Genomic DNA, 25,459 nt, shown 5'->3' on the forward strand with positions numbered 1-25,459 from the left:
GATGGGTACAAGGCAAGTTTTGTAACTTGTGATTATGCAACAAATGGCAAGGTGGAAAGGAGACTATCTCAGGAAAACCACACTTCATCCTTGGAAAAAGATCAAAAGTGACTTTCTGCTGCCTCCTGGTGGCAAATAACTTAAATTGCAGAGACCAGCTTACAGGCATGACTCATCCTGTTACCGCCAAAGGCTTTGCAGACTATTTAACTTTGTTTTCAATATGTATTTAACTAATAAACTGTAATTTTGCTCAGAGAATCTCCCAAACTCAGTTTTCCAAACACTATTTGGGAGATGCAATGAGCACTGTTCTAAGAGTATATTCTAAGGAATGTAGAAAGTGGGGTTATAGTTCTGAGTTTGATGCTGTCTACCCTTGATTCTTCTGGACACTGATTTCCCCAACTACTAAATATGAATGCTTTAGACTTTTCCTGCATAAAGGTTAAAAGTAGAAGTGAAATCACATTTAAAAGGTGCTTCATGCATTGCTGGGAGATTAAATTGGAATGAGGGTAGTTTTGGTGTCAAAAGCCTTAGAATTTTGCATACTTCTTGACCCAAGAATTCCACTTTTAGAGATTTATTTTAAGGAATTAATCAGGGATGTGCATAAAGCTTTAGCTGCAGGGACACATTCCTCCAATTTCATGACAGCAAAAATATTGAAAACAACCAAAAAGACCCAAATTAGGGGTTTGGATAAGTAAATTACAGTAGATCCATACATTAAAATTCTAAGCAGCAGTGAGAAATGATGATCTGGAGAATTTTTATGAATATATGCTGAATAGTTTCCATGTCAGTAAATGAAAAAGCATGTAACAAAATAATATGTTCAGTATAATTACATTTTTGAATGAAATATGTATATAAAAAGACTGGGAGAGTATGCTCTAAAATGTTATCCATGGTTATCTATGTTGGAGATAGGGATGGATTTTATTTTCTTATTTTTGCTTAACACTATTTTCTACATGTATTATTTTTATATAATAACTTTTATTATATTTTTCTTATTACAAAGGTTTATGAAATAAAATTTATAAGAATAAGGCATTTTTTATGCTTACCTCTTGAATCAGGACACTATAATAATGAGAACTGAAATTCAAAACTCTGCATCTTTAAGAGCTTTGCCAACTGACATTTGTCCTTGTCACAGACAAAACACTTTTCTATTTATGTTTACAGCATTGAAAAATGCACAGTATCCTACAGCAAAAGGAGGAAGATTTATAACAAAGCCCTTCATCTCAGTGCATGAGTATACCTGTAAATCATTCAACAGACTCACATTAAGTATAAGCCTCAAAGCAGCAGATGTATCAAACAAACAATAAAATTTGAGTGCGTCTGCACTATCTGCATCTTTGTTTCTCTGTGTAAGCACGAATGTCTTGCTAAACTCTCTGTTCCAGAGCCACCTCATTGTACATTCAACATATATTTACTTTGGGACTATATATTATCGGCTGAGGTTGGTACCGTGATTCTGGAAAATCAGGTTGCTGATGGCCTCTTGGAATCAGAGTCCTTGCAGACACACAACAATACCTCCAGCAGAGTGTAGGTCTTCTATGTAATATAAAATAAGCAAAAGACATTAAATCTACCCTCAGGAAACTTATTTTCTGGTAACAAAGAAAAAGATACACACATTGAATGAGTAGGGAAAAAAATGCCATCATCCAGTCTTTCAACAAGATTTATTTAGAACTTATTGATGATTCACAGTTTGCCAGACAGAGTGGAGAGATATATGATACAATTTTAGAATGTAATTCAGGGTCAATTAATGCCAAATTGTGTAATTTAGGGAAGGGGGAAAGTAATCTTAGCCTCCACAAAACTTGTTTCAGAGCTGGAAGGAACCCCCAAGATCATCTTGTCCAAATGAACCTGGTGTGATTTTATAGAAGTGGCAGCAAAGAGGTGGGAAGACTTCATAGTAGAAATAGAGCTTCAGATGGGATTGAAATGATGGGTGGGATTTGGTGGGGAAGAATGACAGACGAGTACTCTACCAGAGGAAGAAACAAACAAAGGATCTGAACTGGGCAAGGGTATAATCTATAAGTGCACCTAAGAGATAAGACCAGAAACTGAACATTTACCCATGGTCCAAACATAGAAAGGTTCTCTAATGATTCACAACCAACCCCAGGCATTAAGGAATGGAGCTCTTAAGGCCATTATTTTCTCTGAAAAGAAAGATGGACAGTAGATTAACAGCCCCAAATAGCTGCTCACCTTTATTCCTAAAAACAGACAAACGAGCAAACAACCTAAGGGTTAAACATAAAGTGAACAATCATTTAAAACAAAAAACAAAAAAACTGTAGGCTGGGGGAGAAAGACCCTGCAGTTCTTCTAGCCATATGGATACTTCTAAGATGATGTTTTTGAAGAAGGAGTCGAAAGAACTGCACATGAATTCCAGCTCTACCACTTACTATAGCACTAAGTCATCTCGGAGTTCTCAGTCTTGACATCATTTCTTCATCTTAAAATGGAACAAACAGATTTCCACTTCTAACCGGGATAGAGCAAGATAGACCAGATTTATATTCCTGCCTGAAACAATCAGAGAAACCAGACAAAATATACGAAATAACACTGTTCAAGTCACTGGAAATCAGACAGTAAAGGATAATGATCCCTGAGAGAGGGAAAGAAATGAGGTGAAACCTATGATTACCCCCAACTCACCAGGCTGTGGTGCAGGAAGCAGAACTCAGGCAGAGATTGGTGATCTTCCTGAGTTGAAGAGACAGAGCTGAGAGTATGGGGGGACCAAGGCAACTAGAGATAGGTGGGCAGAGTACCAGAGAGAAGAGAGGTGCAGAGAGAGGACTACAAAATCTGCAGAAGGTGACACTCAAGTACTTAGTAGAGTATTGATCAAAGCATGTGTGTGAAAAAACCATCTGAAGCTGGGGAAAAAAACATCAGATAGAATCAGGAAGAACAGTGCCTGATACTCACATTCAGCCAGGATAATGTGTTATCACCATCCAGGCTGACAAAAGTCACAATTTATGGGGTGTTAGGTAGAGTACTCAGGAAGCTCTTGCCTCAGAAGTAGTGAATAATTAGTTCTCAACTGAACACTGCTCCAGACCTGCCTAACAGATCATAAAAGCACTACCTGAAAAGGTTTGACTCTTTTCAAATAATGTAAAAGCATACCTGAACAAAGCTGAAGAATACTTACAGGAATACAAAAATATACAGAACTCAACAAGGTAAAATTCACAGTGACTGGCATCAAATCAAAGATTGCAAGGCATGCAAAGAAGCAGAAAAATAAGACCCATAATGAGGAAAATAATCAATCATTCAATCAATTAATTAATCAAATTGAAAGTGTTGAAACTGTGCTATTGTAAGATTCTTATACTGTATGTGAAGAGATATAGTGTCCTGTGAAGGTAAACTGTGATAAATGAAAAAAGCATGGTATAAACTATAAAGCAACTACTAATACAACAAAACAAAATTATAGCTAATAAGTCAACAGAGGATATAAAGTAAAATTTAAAAACAATACAGAGAAAGCAGAAAAAGGAAAAATGGAAACAAAGATCAGGTGGGACAAATAAATAGAAAACAAATAGCAAGATAGTAGATATAAGCCAAAAAATTGACAATAATCACAGTAAATGTAAATGGTCTAAAGATCCAATTAAAAGGCAGCTTGTCAGATTGAGAAAGAAAACAAGTTCCACTTATATGCTGCCGACAGAAATAAAATTTAAGTATTATAACACAAATAGGTTAAAAGTAAAAGGACAATGAAAACTAATCATACTAACACTGGTCAAAAGAAAGCTTTAGTGACTATATTAATAGCAAAGTAGATTTTAGAGCAAGGAATATTACCAGGGATAGAGAAGGTCATTTCACAATGAAAACAAAGTTAATTCATCAGGAGGACATAACAACCCTAAACATTTACTAACCTAATAAAACAGCTTTAAGATACATGAAGCAAAACCTGATAGAGTTATAAGGAGAAATAGAAAAATACACAATTATAATCGGAGATTTTAAAAGTACTTCTTTCTTAATAATTAATAGAACAATACCATCAAGCAACTTTACTTAATTGACATTTATAGAACAATCCACTCAATAGGAGCATCAAAACATCTTTCTTTCAAGTACACAAGGAACATTTACCAAGAGAGACCATATTCTAGGCCATTACACAGTGTCAATAAATTTAAAAGTATGTAAGTCATACAAATTAGGTTCTCTAATGGCAATGGAATTAAAACATCAATAACAGAAATATTTGTGACATTCCCAAATATTTTGAAACTAAATAACATAACTTTTAAATAACCTATGAATCAAAAAAAAGAGAAATTATGAAGTATTTTGTACTAAATTAGAATGAAAACTCAACATATTAGAATTCATAGGCTGCTGCCAAAGCAATACTTAGAAATAAATTTATAGCGCTAGATGCTTATATTAGAAAAGACAGTTATCAATCAATGACCTAAGCCTCCACCTTAAGAAACTAGAAAAAGGAGAACAATGTCAGCAGAAGGAGTTAATAATGATCAAAGCTAAAATCAATGAAATAGAAAACAAAAACAGAAAAGTAAATCAATGAAACCAACAATTATTTCTTTGAAGAAAAAAGTAAATTTGGTAAACCTCTAGCCAAACTGCTCAGGAAAAAGATGACAGAATTTGCCAATATTAGAAATGGGAGAGATGACATTACAGATCCTATATATATTAAAAGGGTAAGAAGAGAATACTATGAACAACTTTATGCTAATCAATTTGACAACCTAGATGAAATGAAAAAATTCTCGAAGGATATGAACTACCAAGCTTACTCAAGAAGATATAGATAACCGAAATGGGCCTATCTCCATTAAGAAAACTGAATTTCTAGTTAAAGACCTTCCCACAAAGAAAGCTCTAGGTCCAAATAGCTTCACTGATAAATTCTACCAAATATATAAGGAAGAAATAACATCAATTTTATACAAACTTTTTCCAAAAATTTAAGGGGAGGGACTACTTCTTAACTGGTTCTATGAGAACAACACTACCACCCTCTCGCCAAAGCCAGGCAAATACATTAGAAGAAAAAAAAGTACAGACCAATATCCCTCATACTGCATTAACATAGGTGCAAAAACTATAAACAAAATTTTATCAAGTAGAATCAAGCAATATATAAAAAGACTAATACATTACCACCAAGTGATGTTTATCCTAGGGTTTCCTTTTTGATTTAACATTTGAAAATCAATCAGTGTAAACAAATTTTAAAACATCACCATATTAACAAACTAAAAAGAAAACCAACACGTGATCATTTCAACAGAATTAAGATTCATTTGACATAATCTAACACACATTTCTGATAAAAACTCTCACCAAACTAAGAATAGAAGGGGACTGGGAATTCCCTGGGATCAAGTGGTTAGGACTCTGCATTTTCACTGCCTAAGGAACAGGTTCAATCCCTGGTTGGGGAACTAAGATCCCACAAGCTGCGCAGCATGGCCATAAATAAATTAATTAATTAATTAAAAAAAACAAATTTATTTCTCACAGTCCTGGAGGCTGTGAAGTCCAAGATCAAGGTGTTGGCACTGGGTTTCTTGATAAAGGGCATTGTGGTAGGCTGACAGCTGACTCTAAGATGGCTTCCAATGATTCTTGTCTCCTATATAAGCCCTTCCCCTGAGTGTGGGCCAGACCTAGTGGTGACTCACTTTTTACAAATGGAATTCTGCAAAAGTGATAGGATGACACTTCTGAGATTAGCTTATAAATGATTGTGACTTCCGTCTTGCTTGCCCTCTCTTGCTCTCTTGCTGGCTTGCTCTGAGGGAAGTTGAGCTGCCCTATGGAGAACCCCATGTGGCACAGAACTGATGGAGTCCCCCTGTCAGTAGCCAGAGAGGAACTTACACCCACAATCAAACAGCCTGTGAGGAAATGAACCTACGAACAAACACATGAGTGAGTCTGGAAACAGATCTTCCCTGAACTCAGACTTCAGATAAAACAGCAGACACAGCTAATACCTTGATCACGGCCTTGTGAGAATCACTGAAGCAGAGACATTCAGCTAAGCCATGTCTGGGTTCCTGCAAGTATTTCACATGTAAGCACTCACCCAAGAGAAAAAAGAAAGCACGCGTTCATACAAAGACATGTGTGTGAACGTTCATAGCAACTTTATCTGTAACAGCCTCAAAGTGGAAATGACTCAAGTGTCCTCAACAGGCTGATGTATCAACATTGTCATATATCCATATGATGGAACGCTACTCAACAATTAAAAACAACAAAACAAAACAATTAAATGGAATGAACTTTGATACATGCAGCAATGTGGATGAAACTCAAAATAATTATGCTGAGTGAAAAAACAAGAGTATGTAGTATAAATTCTGTTTACATACAATTTTAGAAAATGCAAACTAATCTATCATGACAGAAAGCAGATTAATGGTTGCTTGGGAGAGGGGTGGGAGGAGTGACAGAGAGATTATAGAGCGGCACAAGAAAACTTCTGGAGCTGATATATGTGTTCACCTTCTTGATTGTGGTAATGGCTTCACAGGTGTGTGCATATGTCAAAACTTGTCAAATTATATACTTTAAATATGTGCAGATTATTGTATGTCAGTTATGCCTCAATAAAGCTGTTGAAAATTAAAGAAAAAACAATGATCGTAACTCTTACATGAAAGGACTATTATGATGATGAATTGAGATACTGTATGTGCGAGGGCTTCGGAAACAAACAGTACACAATGTGAGCGGCTGTTATTATCTGTGCTTACATCTGATCACCTTTGTTAAGTGTTGATGATAAAGTTTACTAACACACATTTTCACAAGATCCTTCTTGGCGTCTGGGGAGTATGTCACTAATGATTGCAGCATATATGATGGTTTTAGTTTTTTTGAGCCTAGTTTGGCATCAATCAATAATCCATCACTTGTCAGGACATGACATGCATTAAATTTTTCTGTCCCTCAATCTTGACCCTTCCTGATGCTCTATGAGGGTAGCTCAAAGCACAGTTGGGCTCATCATTTATTCAGCATATATAGCACAGCTATTTAAAAATTTATGGCGGAGATACAGATCATCACTGAGGTTAAAATAAAACACACAGAGTACAAGTTCCATTTTTCAAAAGGCTTATCCAATAAGTCAAACCAGAGAAAACTGGCAAGTCTGGCTTTTAACTGTGGAATCAGGAAAAATATCTGTGCCTTGTCCAATCAAACATTTGAGGCCAAGCAAACTCCTTGGGAAAGCTTAAATTTTTTTATTACCAATTTATGAGTTCAGGGATGAAATGTTTCAGGAGCCTCATTGCTAAGCCAGAGGAATCAATGTTTTTCTGTTAACAGGCAAGCTGTCATATAAACAAATCAGCTGAAAAACCTCCATTTAGCAGCTCAGAAAAAAACGCCTGCTCCAGAGGCCTACCAAAGGCAGTTCTTTGCTGTATTTTGGTCTCATAAACTCGGCCAGCAAAACCCTCATCAGCTTCTGTTCTAGTGAGTATCTGTAACACTGTTCCACACCTATTTAGGAGATTCTAATTTTCCCTGCTTTCTAATATCTTGTAATTTGTTGATTCAAGAACAAAGCTTGTCTTCTCTGTTATTTGGGAAAGAGGAATTTGAGGCCTTACATTGGTCCCATTTATCACATCCTTTGTCTTTCTCCTGGAGTTACAGATGTAATAGATCATAAAGTCTCCTGGCAAGGCTTAGGTTATAACTTTTTTTTTTTTTTTGCGGTGCGCGGGCCTCTCACTGTTGTGGCCTCTCCCGTTGTAGAGCACAGGCTCCGGATGCACAGGCTCAGCGGCCGTGGCTCACGGGCCCAGCCGCTCCGTGGCATGTGGGGTCTTCCCGGACGGGGGCACGAACCCGTGTCCCCTGCATCGGCAGGCGGACTCTCAACCACTGCGCCACCAGGGAAACCCTAGGTTATAACTTTTGAGGTTAGAGAGGAAAAGAAGACACCGAGAAGGCTTCCATTCACAGAGCTGTTTCAGTGTCCCTCTTATATTTTGTTTCACCCTTCTGAATCATAAAATAAGAGCAGTACATTACCATTATTAAATGGAGATAGGAGTGGACAATGTGAATTTATACTGCTGTATGCTGAATGAGTCTCTGACTTATCATCCAGGTATCCTCAGACCTACCCTCGCTTTGAACAAACTGAATAGTTGTTCATTCAACAAATACTAATTCAGGATTTCCCTGGCAGTCCAGTGGTTGGGACTCCGCACTTCCAGCACAGGGGCTAGGGTTCGATCCTTGGTCGGGGAATTAAGATCCTACATGCTGTGCGGGGTGTGGCCAAAAAACAACAACAACAACAAAACCTAAATACTAATCCAACCAACTCTAAGTGCCAGGCATTGTGCTAGGTGCTAAGGATTAAATAACCTTGAAGGTGCAGTCCTTTTCCTGAAGGGAAATACCACGTGAATGTCAAGTATTTCGCATGTGAACTGTTGTATAAAATGTGATACGCGTACAACCTTTTTAGAAACAATTTACTGCATAAAGCAAGATACTCTTCTGTGTGTGTATTCGTATGTGTGCTCGTGTGTGTCTTTTAGCTCTTTGTTACAGCACAGTAGTGATAAGGAGAAGTTGGTCAGGCAACGTTTATCAAAGATGGCTGTGTACCACCATCGGAATCAATCACATGGAAGTGCTTGGAAAAAAATGCACTCTTGGGCCCCATTCCAGTTCTAATGAATCAGAATCTCTGGGATGTGATTCTGAACATTAACTCTGTTCCTAGCTAACTCTGTGCACATCAAGTTTCAAGAATGACCTCAGTTTTTAAAATGTGAAGGTAGCCTCTGGGATGTAAGGATAGAAACTCCTGGGAAAGACATACGAGCTTCGTGGTGCCGGTGGTGGCTCAGAGGCACTGCCCCCGAAGTGGCACTGCTGTATTCCCAGAGCCGAACAGAAGTGTTTGCTGGGGGGATGTCTGCCCAGTAGAGAGGGGTGCTGGAAAGGAGAGGCTCAGCTACTGGGAAATGAACACTCGGTTCTCACCCTGCTTCTGTCGCCCCCAAATTTGTGTATCGGAACAGTCACTTCTCTGATAGTTACTCTTATGTTTTGAACGCAAGGCAAAAATCACAGACATACACTTTGACCACATCAAATGTAAACTAGTGCCTTTCCTGTTTATCCAATTAGGTCACTGTGAGGTGCCAACGAGACAGCATTACGTCAGTGGCTGGAAAAGAATGGAGCATTTAACAGATGTAAAGGATTCAGCTTGTTCCCCCACTCCCATTTCTCCTTCTGAAAGCAGTGTTCTCTTTATTTGGCTGGAAGTGGGAGATCTGACTGACTTGCCTTTACCACCATCCTTCTGGCCAAAGACTAAGTAATAACTCCCCCTACTGTCCCTTCTGCTTAGCCCTGAAGTAAGTACCGGAATGTGGAAGGGGTCACTGCGGTATGATTCCTGGATCAAAGGCCATGTGAGAGGCCTACCAGCTATGACTCCCTCAACATTTAATCCCTCTTTTAATGGAGGAAATTTGTGGGCTAAGAACTACTGGGATTATTATCCAGTGTTTACACTGGACAGAGGAAAACAGCAACCTGTTGCTATGGCAACAAGATTTTCTCCGTTTTTTTCCGTAACTGGACTTACTTAAATGGAAACATCTCCAGCACTACCACCCTTATATCACGAGAACAGAGGGGTGCTGTATTCGTTACCTATGGCTGCATAACAAATTACCCCAAAACTTAGTGGCTTCAAATGACAAACATTTATTATCCTCCAGTTTCTGTGGATCAGGAATCTGGGAGCAGCTGAACTGGGTCCTGCAATCAAGGTGTCTCACCTCTGGGAGGATCAGCCTCCAAGCCCACTCACATAGTCCTTGACAGGATTCTGTTTGGGGGACTACTGGAGGGCCTCAGGTTCTTGCTGGCTGTCAGCCAGAGTCACCTTCAATGTTTTGCCACATGGAAATATCCATAGGGCAGTTTACAGCATGACAGTTTGCTTCCCCCAGAGTGAGGACTCTCTGAGAGAAAGAGAGAGAGGGATTTTGTGACCTAATCTCACAAGGGACATCTCATGACTTCTGCCCTACCCTACTATTTAGAATCATGCCCCCAGGTCCAGCCCATACTCAAGGGGAAGGGATTACACAAGGACATGAACACCAGGAGGCAGGGACCACTAGGGGGCCTCTTAGAGGCTGTCTGACACGGGCTCTTAACTCACTTTGTTTAGAAGCCTGGGAAAAACATTTCTTCCAAGGCGGGTTGGTGGTTTGTCAGTCAATGGACAATATCTGTTGTGTATTTTCTCGATGAGGAGGTGTTTGAACAGTACAAAATATGCTTGAATACTTCCTAAAGCGTTTGCCTTATCTTCTCCTGTTATAATACATGGAAATTATATTTACTTTTTGTTTTATTCACTCTATAGTTACAGAATGTAAAAAGGAAAAGTGATCTGATGACATGGAATGATCTCGGTAATCAAGTTGGAGAAGTCTTCATGAAAACATAAGTATTATCTAGAAGTTATTATCTAGGACTTCCCTGGTGGTCCAGTGGTTAAGACTCCAAGCCCCCACTTCAGGGGGCACGAGTTCGATCCCCAGTCGGCGAACTAAGATCCCACACAACCCCCCCCAAATTTTTTAAATAAATAAAAGTTTTAGAAAAAGAAGGTATTATCTAGAGGTAATATAGCAGAGACCTTGAGAGTACTGACTCTGGAATCAAGGAATTTTAAATTCAAATCCTGACTTAGCCACTTAGTAGTGGTATGACTTGGGCAAGTAAGTTAATTTCTCTGTCTCAGTGTATTTACCTATATTATGAGAGTTAGAAATAGTTCCTGCACCAGAGGGTTATTGTAAGGATTAAATAAAGTCATGCATTTGAAAAGAGGAGTACTGAGCCTAGCACACAGTTGGTACTCAATAGCACTTTATTATATGGTTTATTGGGATCTCGATGTAGGGTAGAGTTCACTAGATCACTTCTGATTGAGGAATCTGGAATTTAGAACTCTCTACACTATGATTTTACATTTTCCTTTATTTTCCCCATTATACCAAGAATTTGATCATGCTTATATGTCTTTTAGGAATATTTTTCACCCTTTCGTTTCATAATTATCTTCTCTTGGGGGCAATCCTTATAGGTTTTATACCACCGTTATAGTTTTATGGCAACCCATTTTCAGGTAAATATAAAGTATTAGAGGAAGAATTTCTGCCTCCACCAAGCTTGAAGAGTGACTTATGTACAATGACAGGTTAAAATGAGCTAGTTTCCCACGCGGATACAAAACAGGTATGGGGAATTTTGTCCTTCCTGGTCTCTGACTCTGCTCACTTACAAGGTGATTTATTCTGATCCACTTCTCTATGTTTTCTGACTTTGCCATTATTTTCTCATGAGCAGACATCACTCTAAGTTTTCTTACTGCTTTTGTCCCCGGGGGCAAGTCACCAGAAATCATGGGCCAAGCCTTCCTGACTTGATTGTGATGAGGCAGAGTGAGTGTTTATATTCTCTCTTGTGTTTGTGTCAGCTCCAGTCGTGGGATTTTTTTGCCCCATTCTTTTTCCACCACCACTCCTATGTTTCCACCTGCATCTGGTACCAGCCAGAGTGAGCTGATGGGACTAAGGGCTCCTGTGGTGCACTGTGTTCCTGGGAACTTTGTAGCTCAGCATTCATGTTTATTTGCTCCTCTGGGTTTTTGTTAGTTTGATTCCTTGGGTTGCCTGGGGCATAGGAAATAACATGTGTTTTGATTGATAGCTTGGAGTTGTAATAGGTAATTGATGTTGCTCATCCTTAGCCAGTTACTGCTACCCAAACGGTACAGTTTTGTATGACAAGAACAGCATCCTGTTAAAAGAAAAGAAAACCAGATATCAGCAGGTTACTTTTGGAAATAGGTACGCTTCCGGGTGGTTCTTGAAAACGGCTGAACCAGGACTCCATCCTGGAGCCTGAGTACCTACACTCCATGCTTAACATGGCCGAAGAATTGAAAACCAGTCAGCCATTTCTTCTCTTGTGCTGAGAGAGTTTCATCCTGTGTGGAAACAAATAGAGAGGTTGGAGTGCCGAGGAAATCAACATGCATGCCAGGCTCTGAACCCAACACTTTACCTGCTTAGTGCAGCTAATCTTCCCAACAACCTTGAGAAGGAAATATTACCATCCCTATACTACAGATGGGAATACTGGGGCCCAGACAGGGTTCCAGAATTACACAGGGATGGCTGATCTAGGATTTAGTCTCAGCTCTGTCTGAATCTAAAAACTCAGTCCTACAATGCCGAACAGAAGGGCACTGCGCTGGTCTACATTGTAGAGGCCCAGCTACATATCCGAGTAATAACAGCTAAAATCTGTGTAACACTTCCTAAAGTTCCAGGCACTATTGTAAGTTTGAATTAATTAAATCCTCCTGACAACGCTGTGAGGTAGTTATTATTATTATCTTCATTTTACAGATGAGAGAACTGAGGTGTGGGTTGCTCAGCATCGCAGAGCTTGTAAGTGGCACAGCCGGAATGTAAAGGCAGGCACGTGGCTCCTTCGTCTCAATCATGCACCTGACCTCCTATACTTTCCAGCATATTTGATTAATTAACCAGGGGTTTTTTGATCCTTAAGGAAATTAATTGTTTATTTTTGGAAAACTGGGTAGCAAGCACAAAATTAGATGAATAAAGAAAGATCAATATTGCCAATATATGCCGAAAGTTCTCAGGAGAAGATAAGTTGGACAGTCTCTGTATCTTAGTTCAGCTCAGCATCCCTGAGCATTTAATTAATCAGGTTATTAGCAAAACCCTTTGCGTCAGTTATCTATTGCTACGTGACAAGCTATCCCCAAACTTCATGGATTGAAAAAAATCATTTTATTTTGTTAATGATTTTATGAGTCAGAAATTCAGGAAGGGCTCAGCTGGGCCCTTTGTGAATCCATGTGGCATTAGTTGGGATGACTGGGGTTAGAGCAACTTCTAAGGTGTCTCCTTCATACACATGCTTGGTGCTTTGTTCTTTCTCTTCCCCCGCCCCTCTGTCTCTCTTCACACAGGATCTCACCTTCTTTGTGGCTTGGACTTCTCACAGTATGGTGGTCTCAGTGTGGTTATACTTCTGACCTGGAGGCTGGCTTCCAAGATGTAGGAAGAAGAATTGGCCAGGCCAACTAATGACTTTGCCTAGAATTAGCAGTGTCACTTCTGCCATATTCTAAAGGTCTAGGCATTCACAGGGCCTACTCAGATTTAAAAGGTAAAGAAATAGACTCCACCTCTCACTGAGGCAGTAGTAAGGTCACATTGCAGAAGAGCGTGTACGGTGGGCCATCTTTGAAAAATGTAATCTGCCACACCCTCTTCCCCAGCACAATCAGTCATGGTTTAGAGACTTAAATGTCACAAACAGAATCAATCTGCTAAAAGAATTGCTGTTTACCTCACAGTGCTGTGTCATTTATTTCAGCATTGTAATCTAAGAGAGTACCCTTCCATAATATATAAAGGCATGCAACAAACACATGAAAGGATGCTCAACATCACTAATCATTAGAGAAATGCAAATCAAAACTACCGTGAGGTATCACCTCACACCAGTCAGAATGGCCATTGTCAAAAAATCTACAAACGATAAATGCTGGAGAGAGTGTGGAGAAAAGGGAACCCTCTTGCACTGTTGGTGGGAATGTAGTTGATACAGCCACTATGGAGAACAGTATGGAGGTTCCTTAAAAAGCTAAAAATAGGGCTTCCCTGGTGGTGCAGTGGTTGGGAGTCCGCCTGCCAATGCAGGGGACACGGGTTTGTGCCCCGGTCCGGGAAGATCCCACATGCCGTGGAGCGGCAGGGCCCGTGAGCCATGGCAGCTGAGCCTGCGCGTCTGGAGCCTGTGCTCCGCAACGGGAGAGGCCACAACAGTGAGAGGCCCGCATACTGCAAAAAAAAACCAAAAAACAAAAACTAAAAATAGAACTACCATATGACCCAGCAATCCCACTACTGGGCAGGTACCCTGAGAAAACCATAATTCAAAAAGAGACATGTACCACAATGTTCACTGCAGCTCTATTTACAATAGCCAGGACATGGAAGCAACCTAAGTGTCCATCAACAGATGAATGGATAAAGAAGATGTGGCACATATATACAATGGAATATTACTCAGCCATAAAAAGAAACAAAATTGAGTTATTTGTAGTGAGGTGGATGGACCTAGAATCTGTCATACAGAGTGAAGTAAGTCAGAATGAGAAAAACCAATACCGTATGCTAACACATATATATGGAACCAAAAAAAAAAAAGGTTCTGAAGAACCTAGGGGCAGGACAGGAATAAAGATGCAGATGTAGAGAATGGACTTGAGGACACGGGGAGGGGGAAGGGTATGAGAGAGTGGCATGGACTTACATATACTACCAAACGTAAAATAGATAGCTAGTGGCAAGAAGTTGCATAGCACAGGGAGATCAGCTCGGTGCTTTGTGACCACCTAGAGGGGTGGGATAGGGAGGGTGGGAGGGAGACGCAAGAGGGAGGAGATATGGGGATATATGTATTTGTATAGCTGATTCACTTTGTTATAAAGCAGAAACTAACACAGCATTGTAAAGCAATTATACTCCAATAAAGATGTTAAAAAAATATATATATATATGTATGTATATAGGCATGTCTTGTACATTGGGTCTCCAACAAAGCAATCCAATGGTGTTTCTTGATGAAAGGAAATGTTATAATTTTTGATGCTCAAGAAAATTATCCAACAAGAGAGACCCATTCTTCACCAAGATTTGAAATAACTTCCAACAGATGTAAAAATCTATTGAGGGCAGTGGTCAGAGATGAGACACAGTTTGTTTTATGGAATAAGTATTGTACATAAGCCAGAGACTTAGACCTTTTGTCATCTGGACTGGCATAACACAGGGAATTCCATTGATCATCCTGGCCACATATCTACCATCCTGTATGTGGAGGTGTGCTTATGCCTTCAGGGATGTTAAATGCAGATTGTACCTGAAGTGAGACTGCCTTTGAAAGACTATGCCAATCAAAAGCTGTTAAATTCAGTCCAAGAGGGATGAGAGCAGGTCAAATGACGCTGCTTCAGTACCAACGTGCTTCTGCACTATGTGGTATTTTTAGTAATGTGAAGCAGTGGCTCTGAATTCCAAATGGAGGTGTCTCTGTTGTGTGGAATCCATAACTGGTAATAACATTTTCAATCTTTTCTTTAAAATGCCATTTGCCAATGTTGTTAGAATTACCAAGTATTCATCAAAATCACAAGGATAACTTTTCTATGAATGTATCATGCTGCTACAGTCTATACTAAATTTGCATAATTAACTGCTACCATCACTATTCTTTTATGTGTTTAGTAAATACTTATCCAATATACCTACACTGTTTGCTGCTGTGTGTTGTTACAAAAGACTACAAGAAAACCTGGGGCCTGGCTTGTTTATCATACTGGGTATCAGGGTTCAGGCCATTACTACTGTCGGAATTATGTATCTTCAGGAATTTTGTAACAGCATTCTCAAGGCACTGTGTGAGAACTTAGGAACTCATAAAGATAAATGAATCCAATTCAGCCGGACCCAGATCTCGACTCACTTCACATGAAGGATAGAAGCATACCTGTTTCTGTAAGCCTAAGATGAAAAATAAAGATCTTTAGCATCTAATCAGACAAGGTATCTTTGAACAAAACACATTGTCCAAGTTTTCTTAGCTACACTGGTTATGCCTTCCATTTATGCTCAATGATAAGAGTGAGCTTGATGTGATCACGTGGGCTCTTTGAAGAACGAGGCATTGAAACAGCACTTACACTCTTTTTTTTTTGTCATTTGATAAACTCCTTTGTGTTCTTTCTGAGGGGAAGGTATTACATGATTTAACCTTACCCTGTATTATTTTACCTGTTCTTTAACAATCATCATCAGGACCACTGAAACACTCATTCATCAGTTTAAGTATGGGACCTTTGGTAGGAAAATTCTATTCACCCTGGACTTGGCCATTGTTCTATGGAAATCTTGGATTCCAATTGTAGCCTGGTGCTTTGATGAGGATTGATCCAGGGACCAATAGATGATGACCTTGTTGAAGAAGTTAAGGAAGCTCTTAAAGAAGATCACAAAACATGAAGATATTCCTGTGAAAAAGGGAAATGAAATATCAGAATGCCCATGGCTTCTTATCACTGCAGCTGGTATACACACCCTACTCAGTAAGTACCTGTTGTAGGTCATTCCCAAGAATTAGGCTCTGAGACAGAGATTTGCATGTAGGAAGTTTATTGGGGAGTGCTTTGGGGATTAACAACTATAGGAGAATGGAAGAAGCAGGATTGGGTAGGCGGAGCAGTTGAATTGAGAAGCAATTACAACAAAGGCCTTAGCCAATCCTGTGGAGAGATGAAGACCTAAGATGGCCCTGAAGAATTGTTCCAAATTGGATCAGGTGGGTCAGGTCTTTATCCAGACTGATCAGTCATTGGATCCTGGTCCCTCTCAGGAAGGGGGTATGAACTTGGGTGAGGCAGCTCTCTTCAGCAGAGGACAATTTCCAGAGAGGGCTAACAGCTAAAGGCTTTCAGCCTAAACACTCTCAAAAGCTGAAGGAATGAGTGGTTCAATGTTCAGGTAGCATCTTAACAGCACATGACAGCATCCACTACAGTGCTTATGAAGTGTAAAGCAAGCACTCCTGCAACAATTCAGGACATTTGGGTCTTTCTGGTTCTTAACGTCTACTGAGTTTTTATTCTACAACTGACACTCATTCCTGAGCTCCTTCATGATATACTGAAAAAAGACATTTCAGGAATATCAAGCAGTTGTTGATTTCTCAGCCTATCAGTGTATTTTCATGAATATGTATTATTTTTTCTTACAACTCATGCTTCACCTTAGGGGGAAAAATGCCTGATAGTTCTGAGGCCACCGATTGCTTTCTACTCAAGAACAATATCATCTGCATAACCAAAATCCCACACAAATTGAAAAATTAAAAACCTGCTATTTTTTCAGGGTTCTAACACTTTCTGACAACCTCGTTGTCATGTCTTCACAACTTATAATGATACTCTTCCTATTTTTTCCTTACTATTTTTTCCTAAGGTAGCCTCATTTATTTATTTGCTTATTTATTTCAGTGTATTAGCTATATAGTGCATATGATGTGCCAGGCACTGCTCTATGTGCTTCACAAAAGTTAATTCATTTCATTCTCCTAACAACCCTATGAGTTAGGTAAAAAAATTTTTAAATTTAGTTTTGGCTGCGTTGGGTCTTCGTTGCTGCGCCCGGGCTTTCTCTAGTTGCGGTGAGCAGGGACTACTCTTCATTGCAGTGCTCAGGCTTCTTCTTGCGGTGGCTTCTCTTGTTGCGGAACACGGGTTCTAGGTGCGCGGGCTTCAGTAGTTAAGGCATGCGGGCTCAGGAGTTGTGGGTTGCGGGCTCTAGAGCGCAGGCTCAGTAGTTGTGGGGCACGGGCTTAGTTGTTCTGCGGCATGTGGGATCTTCCCAGACCAGGGATCAAACCCGTTTCCCCTGCATTGGCAGGTGGATTCTTAGCCACAGCGACACCAGGGAAGCCCAAGTAAAATTATTAAAGTCATTTTACAGACAAGCAAACTGAGGCACAAAGAAGTTTCAGTAACTCACACAACTGGTTAGTAGTAGAGCTGAGATTTCAACACAGGTAGTCTACCTCTAGAGTCCCTGCTTCTCATCCCTATGCTATGCTCCTTTGTGTTATCAAATGCCGAGGCCATGTGTCTTCTGATACCCCACATGAAAGCTGAAGTAAGATCTTGAATGTGAGATTTCCATGTCTCACCTCTTAGAGATGATCAAATGATATGTTAATCCTTTGGGATCCCAGACAGTTCTGTCTCTTAAATGTGCATTGCGTATGTGGGCTGTGTGTGTGTGTGTGTGCGTGTGCGTGTGTGCGTGCACGCGCGCGCGCGCGTGCGCTGGAAGGATGGTGGTGCTGATGGCGAGGGCATAAGCAGAGGGTACAAATAAAAGAGAAAAGATTTTTGTATAGGTGAAATTGATGTTCTTATTCTAAGAGGCAATAATCACATTGTCCTGCCAATATTATATCCTAGAATATCATGACAGTACACTAGAAGACACTACACTAGAATATCACTACACTAGAAGTTAGGAGGACTAGTCTGGTGGTCTAAAATTACTCCTGATGAGAAAAATTTAAGGATAGAAACTTAAATCCGTTCCATCCAGTCCAGATTAGTCTGGATAGCCTATCAAAACAATCTACTTTCCGATGTGAAGTTAACTTTAGTGAAGAACACATAACCATGGTAAAAATTGTGGGTTTTTTTTTTCTTACTATGCTCAATTCCTTTACATAATATCTTGGAGTTCTTCCAATTTCACCTTAAATGTCAAAGATATGCACCAGGGCTTCCCTGGTGGCAAAGTGGTTGAGAGTCCGCCTGCTGATGCAGGGGACACGGGTTCGTGCCCCTGTCCGGGAAGATCCCACATGCCGCGGAGCGGCTGGGCCCGTGAGCCATGGCCGCTGAGCCTGCGCGTCCGGAGCCTGTGCTCCGCAACGGGAGAGGCCACAACAGTGAGAGGCCCGCGTACCGCAAAAAAAAAAAACCCAAAGATATGCACCAGTTATTGTAACAGATATTGCCAACTACATTCATTTCTAATGGTGGGGCCTTACTTACCTCTCTAGTGTTATGCTTTTTGAAAAAGAACTTTTTCAGAACAGTCAGCTTCCTAAGCTATGCGCAAAAAGACATCTTCCTTGAGCTTTCATTATCTTACATGCCCTTTCCCCCCTCACTCTTAAGACCCAGTCTTGCCATTTGACTAACAGGGCATCATCACAAAATTTGCTTTCAGGCTCTCCATCCTATCTGAGGCGCAGATTTGAGGTGAAATAGAAATGGTGCAGATGCTGCCTTGCGCAGACTCTAATCTCCTCTCTATACTGCAAAACTGACAAAGTTGTTTCTCGCCCTGATGATTGTGGACAGAGGATCTGGACGGTACATATTCTAAATCACAGAAGCATTTCTCACAGGTGAGTATAACAAAAAAGAACCAAGATTGTTGTTTTGGATTTATTTTCCAGACATGCACCCTGAAAATTTCCCAACCATGTGTTGAATCATCATCCCACATCACAGGGGCTGAGGTGAAGAAATCTCATATTTCCATACTCACTAGTGTAACATATGGCCATAAGCCAGCCAGTAAGAAGGTCAGCTTCAAAAGAATCCCTCCTTGCTTATTAAAGTGGGATTCCTCAGACGATAGAGGGTCCATGGACATGTTGTCAGAAGTCTGTGAATGTTCTATGAAAATTTACTAATTCAATATTTGGATTTTGATAATTATTTTATTTGTTTTACATCTTTATTGGAGTATAATTGCTTTACAATGGTGTGTTAGTTTCTGCTTTATAAATCAGTTATACATATACATATGTTCCCAAATCTCTTCCCTCTTGCGTCTCCCTCCAGACCACCCTCCCCATCCCACCCCTCCAGGCGGTCACAAAGCACCGAGCTGATCTCCCTGTGCTATGCAGCTGCTTCCCACTAGCTATCTACCTTACGTTTGGTATTGTATATATGTCCATGCCACTCTCTCACTTCGTCCCAGCTTACCCTTCCCCCTCCCCATATCCTCAAGTCCATTCTCTAGTAGGTCTGTGTCTTTATTCCTATCTTACCCCTAGGTTCTTCATGACATTTTTTTTCTTAAATTCCATATATATGTGTTAGCATATGGTATTTGTCTTTCGCTTTCTGACTTACTTCACTCTGTATGACAGACTCTAGGTCTATCCACTTCATTACAAATAGCTCAATTTCGTTTCTTTTTATGGCTGAGTAATATTCCATTGTATATATGTGCCACATCTTCTTTATCCATTCATCTGATGATGGACACCCAGGTTGTTTCCATCTCCTGGCTATTGTAAATAGAGCTGCAATGAACATCTTGGTACATGACTCTTTTTGAATTGTGGTTTTCTCAGGGTATATGCCCAGTAGTGGGATCGCTGGGTCATATGGTAGTTCTACTTGTAGTTTTTTAAGGAACCTCCATACTGTTCTCCATAGTGGCTGTACCAATTCACATTCCCACCAACAATGCAAGAGTGTTCCCTTTTCTCCACACCCTCTCCAGCATTTATTGTTTCTAGATTTTTTGATGATGGCCATTCTGACTGGTGTGAGATGATATCTCATTGTAGTTTTGACTTGCATTTCTCTAATGATTAATGATGCTGAGCATTCTTTCATGTGTTTGTTGGAAGTCTGTATATCTTCTTTGGAGAAATGTCTATTTAGGTCTTCTGCCCATTTTTGGATTGGGTGGTTTATTTTTTTGTTATTGAGCTGCATGAGCTGCTTATAAATTTTGGAGATTAATCCTTTGTCAGTTGCTTCATTTGCAAATATTTTCTCCCATTGTGAGGGTTGCCTTTTGGTCTTGTTTATGGTTTCCTTTACTGTGCAAAAGCTTTGAAGTTTCATTAGGTCCCATTTGTTTATTTTTGTTTTTATTTCCATTTCTCTAGGAGGTGGGTCAAAAAGGATTTTGCTGTGACTTATGTCATAGAGTGTTCCACCTATGTTTTCCTCTAAGAGTTTGATAGTTTCTGGACTTACATTTAGGTTTTTGATCCATTTTGAGCTTATTTTTGTGTATGGTATTAGGGAGTGATCTAATCTCATACTTTTACATGTAGCTGTCCAGTTTTCCCAGCACCACTTATTGAAGAGGCTGTCCTTTCCACTGTACATTCCTGCCTCCTTTATCAAAGATAAGGTGACCATATGTGCGTGGGTTTATCTCTGGGCTTTCTATCCTGTTCCATTGATCTATCTTTCTGTTTTTGTGCCAGTACCATACTGTCTTGATTACTGTAGCTTTGTAATATAGTATGAAGTCAGGGAGCCTGATTCCTCCAGCTCTGTTTTTCGTTCTCAAGATTGCTTTGGCTATTCGGGGTCTTTTGTGTTTCCATACAAATTGTGAAATTTTTTGTTCTAGTTCTGTGAAAAATGCCACTGGTAGTTTGATAGGGATTGCATTGAATCTGTAGATTGCTTTGGGTTGTAGAGTCATTTTCACAATGTTGATTCTTCCAATCCAAGAACATGGTATATCTCTCCATCTATTTGTATCATCTTTCATTTCTTTCATCAGTGCCTTATAATTTTCTGCATACAGGTCTTTTGTCTCCGTAGGTAGGTTTATTCCTAGATATTTTATTCTTTTTGTTGCAATGGTAAATGGGAGTGTTTTCTTGATTTCACTATCAGATTTTTCATCCTTAGTGTATAGGAATGCCAGAGATTTCTGTGCATTAATTCTGTATCCTGCTACTTTACCGAATTCATTGATTAGCTCTAGTAGTTTTCTGGTAGCATCTTTAGGATTCTCTATGTATAGGATCACGTCATCTGCAAACAGTGACAGCTTTCCTTCTTCTTTTCCGATTTGGATTCCTTTTCTTTTCTTTTCTTCTCTGATTGCTGTGGCTAAAACTTCCAAAACTATGTTGAATAAGAGTGGTGAGAGTGAGCAACCTTGTCTTATTCCTGATCTTAGTGGAAATAGTTTCAGTTTTTCACCATTGAGGATGAATGTGGCTGTGGGTTTGTCATATATGGCCTTTATTATGTTGAGGAAAGTTCCCTCTATGCCTACTTTCTGCAGGGTTTTTATCATAAATGGGTGTTGAATTTTATTGAAAGCTTTCTCTGCATCTATTGAGATGATCATGTGGTATTTCTCCTTCAATTTGTTAATATGGTGTATCACATAGATTGATTTGCATATATTGAAGAATCCTTGCATTCCTGGAATAAACCCCACTTGATCATGGTGTATGATCCTTTTAATGTGCTGTTGGATTCTGTTTGCTAGTATTTTGTTGAGGATTTTTGCATCTATGTTCATCAGTGATATTGGCCTGTAGTTTTCTTTCTTTGTGACATCCTTGTCTGTTTTTGGTATCAAGGTGATGGTGGCCTCGTAGAATGAGTTTGGGAGTGTTCCTCCCTCTGCTATATTTTGGAAGAGTTTGAGAAGGATAGGTGTTATCTCTTCTCTAAATGTTTTACAGAATTCGCCTGTGAAGCCATCTGGTCCTGGGCTTTTGTTTGTTGGAAGATTTTTAATCACAGTTTCAATTTCAGTGCTTGTGGTTGGTCTGTTCATATTTTCTATTTCTTCCTGATTCAGTCTTGACAGGTTGTGCATTTCTAAGAACTTGTCCATTTCTTCCAGGTTGTCCAGTTTATTGGCATAGAGTTGCTTGTAGTAATCTCTCATGATCTTTTGTATTTCTGCAATGTCAGTTGTTACTTCTCCTTTTTCATTTCTAATTCTATTGATTTGAGTCTTCTCCCTTTTTTTCTTGATGAGTCTGGCTAATGGTTTATCTATTTTGTTTATCTTCTCAAAGAACCAGCTTTTAGTTTTATTGATCTTTGCTATTGTTTCCTTCATTTCTTTTTCATTTATTTCAGATCTGATTTTTATGATTTCTTTCCATCTGCTAACTTTGGGGTTTTTTTTTTCTTCTTTCTCTAACTGCTTTAGGTGCAAGGTTAGGTTGTTTATTCGAGATGTTTCCTGTTTCTTAAGGTAGGATTCTATTGCTATAAACCTCCCTCTTAGAACTGCTTTTGCTGCATCCCATAGGTTTTGGGTCGTCGTGTCTCCATTGTCATTTGTTTCTAGGTATTTTTTGATTTCCTCTTTTATTTCTTCAGTGATCACTTCGTTATTAAGGAGTGTATTGTTTAGCCTCCATGTGTTTGTAGTTTTTACAGATCTTTTCCTGTAATTGATATCTAGTCTCATAGTGTAGTGGTCGAAAAAGATACTTGATACAATTTCAATTTTCTTAAATTTACCAAGGCTTGATTTGTTACCCAAGATATGATCTATCCTGGAGAATGTTCCATGAGCACTTGAGAAAAATGTGTATTCTCTTGTTTTTGGATGGAATGTCCTATAAATATCAATTAAGTCCATCTTGTTTAATGTATTATTTAAAGCTTGTGTTTCCTTATTTATATTCATTTTGGATGGTCTGTCCATTGGTGAAAGTGGGGTGCTAAAGTCCCCTACTATGAATGTGTTACTGTGGATTTCCCCTTTTATGGCTGTTAGTATTTGCCTTATGTATTGAGGTGCTCCTATGTTGGGTGCATAAATATTTACAATTGTTATATCTTCTTCTTGGATCGATCCCTTGATCATTATGTAGTGTTCTTCTTTGTCTCTTCTAATAGTCTTTATTTTAAAGTCTATTTTGTCTGATATGAGAATTGCTACTCCAGCTTTCTTTTGGTTTCCATTTGCATGAAATATCTTTTTCCATCCCCCTTACTTTCAGTCTGTATGTGTCTCTAGGTCTGAAGTGGGTCTCTTGTAGACAGCAAATATATGGGTCTTGTTTTTGTATCCATTCAGCCAATCTGTGTCTTTGGTGGGAGCATTTAGTCCATTTACATTTAAGGTAATTATCGATATGTATGTTCGTATTGCCATTATCTTAATTGTTTTGGGTTCGTTATTGTAGGTCTTTTCCTTCTCTTGTGTTTCTAGCCTGGAGAAGTTCCTTTAGCAGTTGTTGTAGAGCTGGTTTGGTGGTGCTGAACTCTCTCAGCTTTTGCTTGTCTGTAAAGGTTTTAATTTCTCCATCAAATCTGAATGAGATCCTTGCTGGGTAGAGTGATCTTGGTTGCAGGTTTTTCTCCTTCATCACTTTCAGTATGTCCTGCCACTCCCTTCTGGCTTGCAGAGTGTCTGCTGAAAGATCAGCTGTTAACCTTATGGGGATTCCCATGTGTGTTATTTGTTGTTTTTCCCTTGCTGCTTTTAATATGTTTTCTTTGTATTTAATTTTTGACAGTTTGATTAATATGTGTCTTGGCATATTTCTCCTTGGATTTATCCTGTATGGGACTCTCTGTCCTTCCTGGACTTGATTAACTATTTCCTTTCCCATATTAGGGAAGTTTTCAACTATAATCTCTTCAAATATTTTCTCAGTCCCTTTCTTTTTCTCTTCTTCTTCTGGAACCCCTATAATTCGAATGTTGGTGCGTTTAATGTTGTCCCAGTGGTCTCTGAGACTGTCCTCCATTCTTTTCATTCTTTTTTTTTTTATTCTGCTCTGCAGTAGTTATTTCCACTATTTTATCTTCCAGGTCACTTATCCGTTCTTCTGCCTCAGTTATTCTGCTATTGATCCCATCTAGAGTATTTTTAATTTTATTTATTGTGTTGTTCATTGTTGTTTGTTTCATCTTTACTTCTTCTAGGTCCTTGTTAAATGTTTCTTGCATTTTGTCTATTCTATTTCCAAGATTTTGGATCATCTTTACTATCATTATTCTGAATTCTTTTTCAGGTAGACTGCCTATTTCCTCCTCATTTGTTAGGTCTGGTGGGTTTTTATCATGCTCCTTCATCTGCTGTGTGTTTTTCTGTCTTCTCATTTTGCTTATCTTACTGTGCTTTGGGTCTCCTTTTTGCAGGTTGCACGTTCGTAGTTCCCGTTGTTTTTGGTGTCTGTCCCCAGTGGCTAAGATTGGTTCAGTGTGTTGTGTAGGCTTCCTGGTGGAGGGGACTAGTGGCTGTGTTCTGGTGGATGAGGCTGGATCTTGTCTTTCTGGTGGGCAGGTCCACGTCTGTTGGTGTGTTTTAGGGTGTCTGTGGACTTATTATGATTTTAGGCAGCCTCTCTGCTAATGGGTGGGGTTGTGTTCCTGTCTTGCTAGTTGTTTGGCATAGGATGTCCAGCACTGATAGCTTGCTGGTCGTTGAGTGAAGCTGGGTGCTGGGGTTGAGACTGAGATCTCTTGGAGATTTTCGCCATTTGATATTACGTCAAGCTGGGAGGTCTCTTGTGGGCTGATAGAACCCTAGGACAAATGGTGGAAGCAAAGCTATACAGACAAAATCTCACACAGCATACACATACACACTCACAAAAAGAGGAAAAGGAGAAAAAATCATAAATCTTGCTCTCAAAGTCCACCTCCTTAATTTGGGATGATTGGTTGTCTACTCATGTATTCCACAGATGAAGGGTACATCAAGTTGATTGTGGAGCTTTAATCCGCTGCTTCTGAGGCTGCTGGGAGAGATTTCCCTTTCTCTTCTTTGTTCTCACAGCTCCCAGGGGCTCAGCTTTGGATTTGGCCCCACCTCTGTGTGTAGGTCGCTGGAGGGCATCTGTTCTTCCCTCAGACAGCACGGGGTTAAAGGAGCAGCTGATTCGGAGGCTCTGGCTCACTCAGGCCGGGGGGGAGGGAGGGGCCCGGCGT

At 39.7% G+C, this 25,459-nt stretch overlaps 1 long non-coding RNA gene across 1 annotated transcript in view; it reads left to right on the forward strand.

Annotated features, from left to right (window-relative positions):
- The first annotated feature begins 7,377 nt into the window (after positions 1-7,377).
- The window catches only part of LOC307179880, a 36,156-nt gene continuing 18,074 nt past the window's right edge, over positions 7,378-25,459 (forward strand). The window contains exons 1-2 of the long non-coding RNA XR_013825585.1: positions 7,378-7,563; positions 18,996-19,176. This is a non-coding gene — a long non-coding RNA (uncharacterized lncRNA). The remainder of the gene's footprint in view (positions 7,564-18,995; positions 19,177-25,459) is intronic.

This window comes from Stenella coeruleoalba (assembly GCF_951394435.1).
Source record: "Stenella coeruleoalba genome assembly, chromosome: X".
Classification (NCBI taxonomy): Eukaryota; Metazoa; Chordata; class Mammalia; order Artiodactyla; family Delphinidae; genus Stenella; species Stenella coeruleoalba.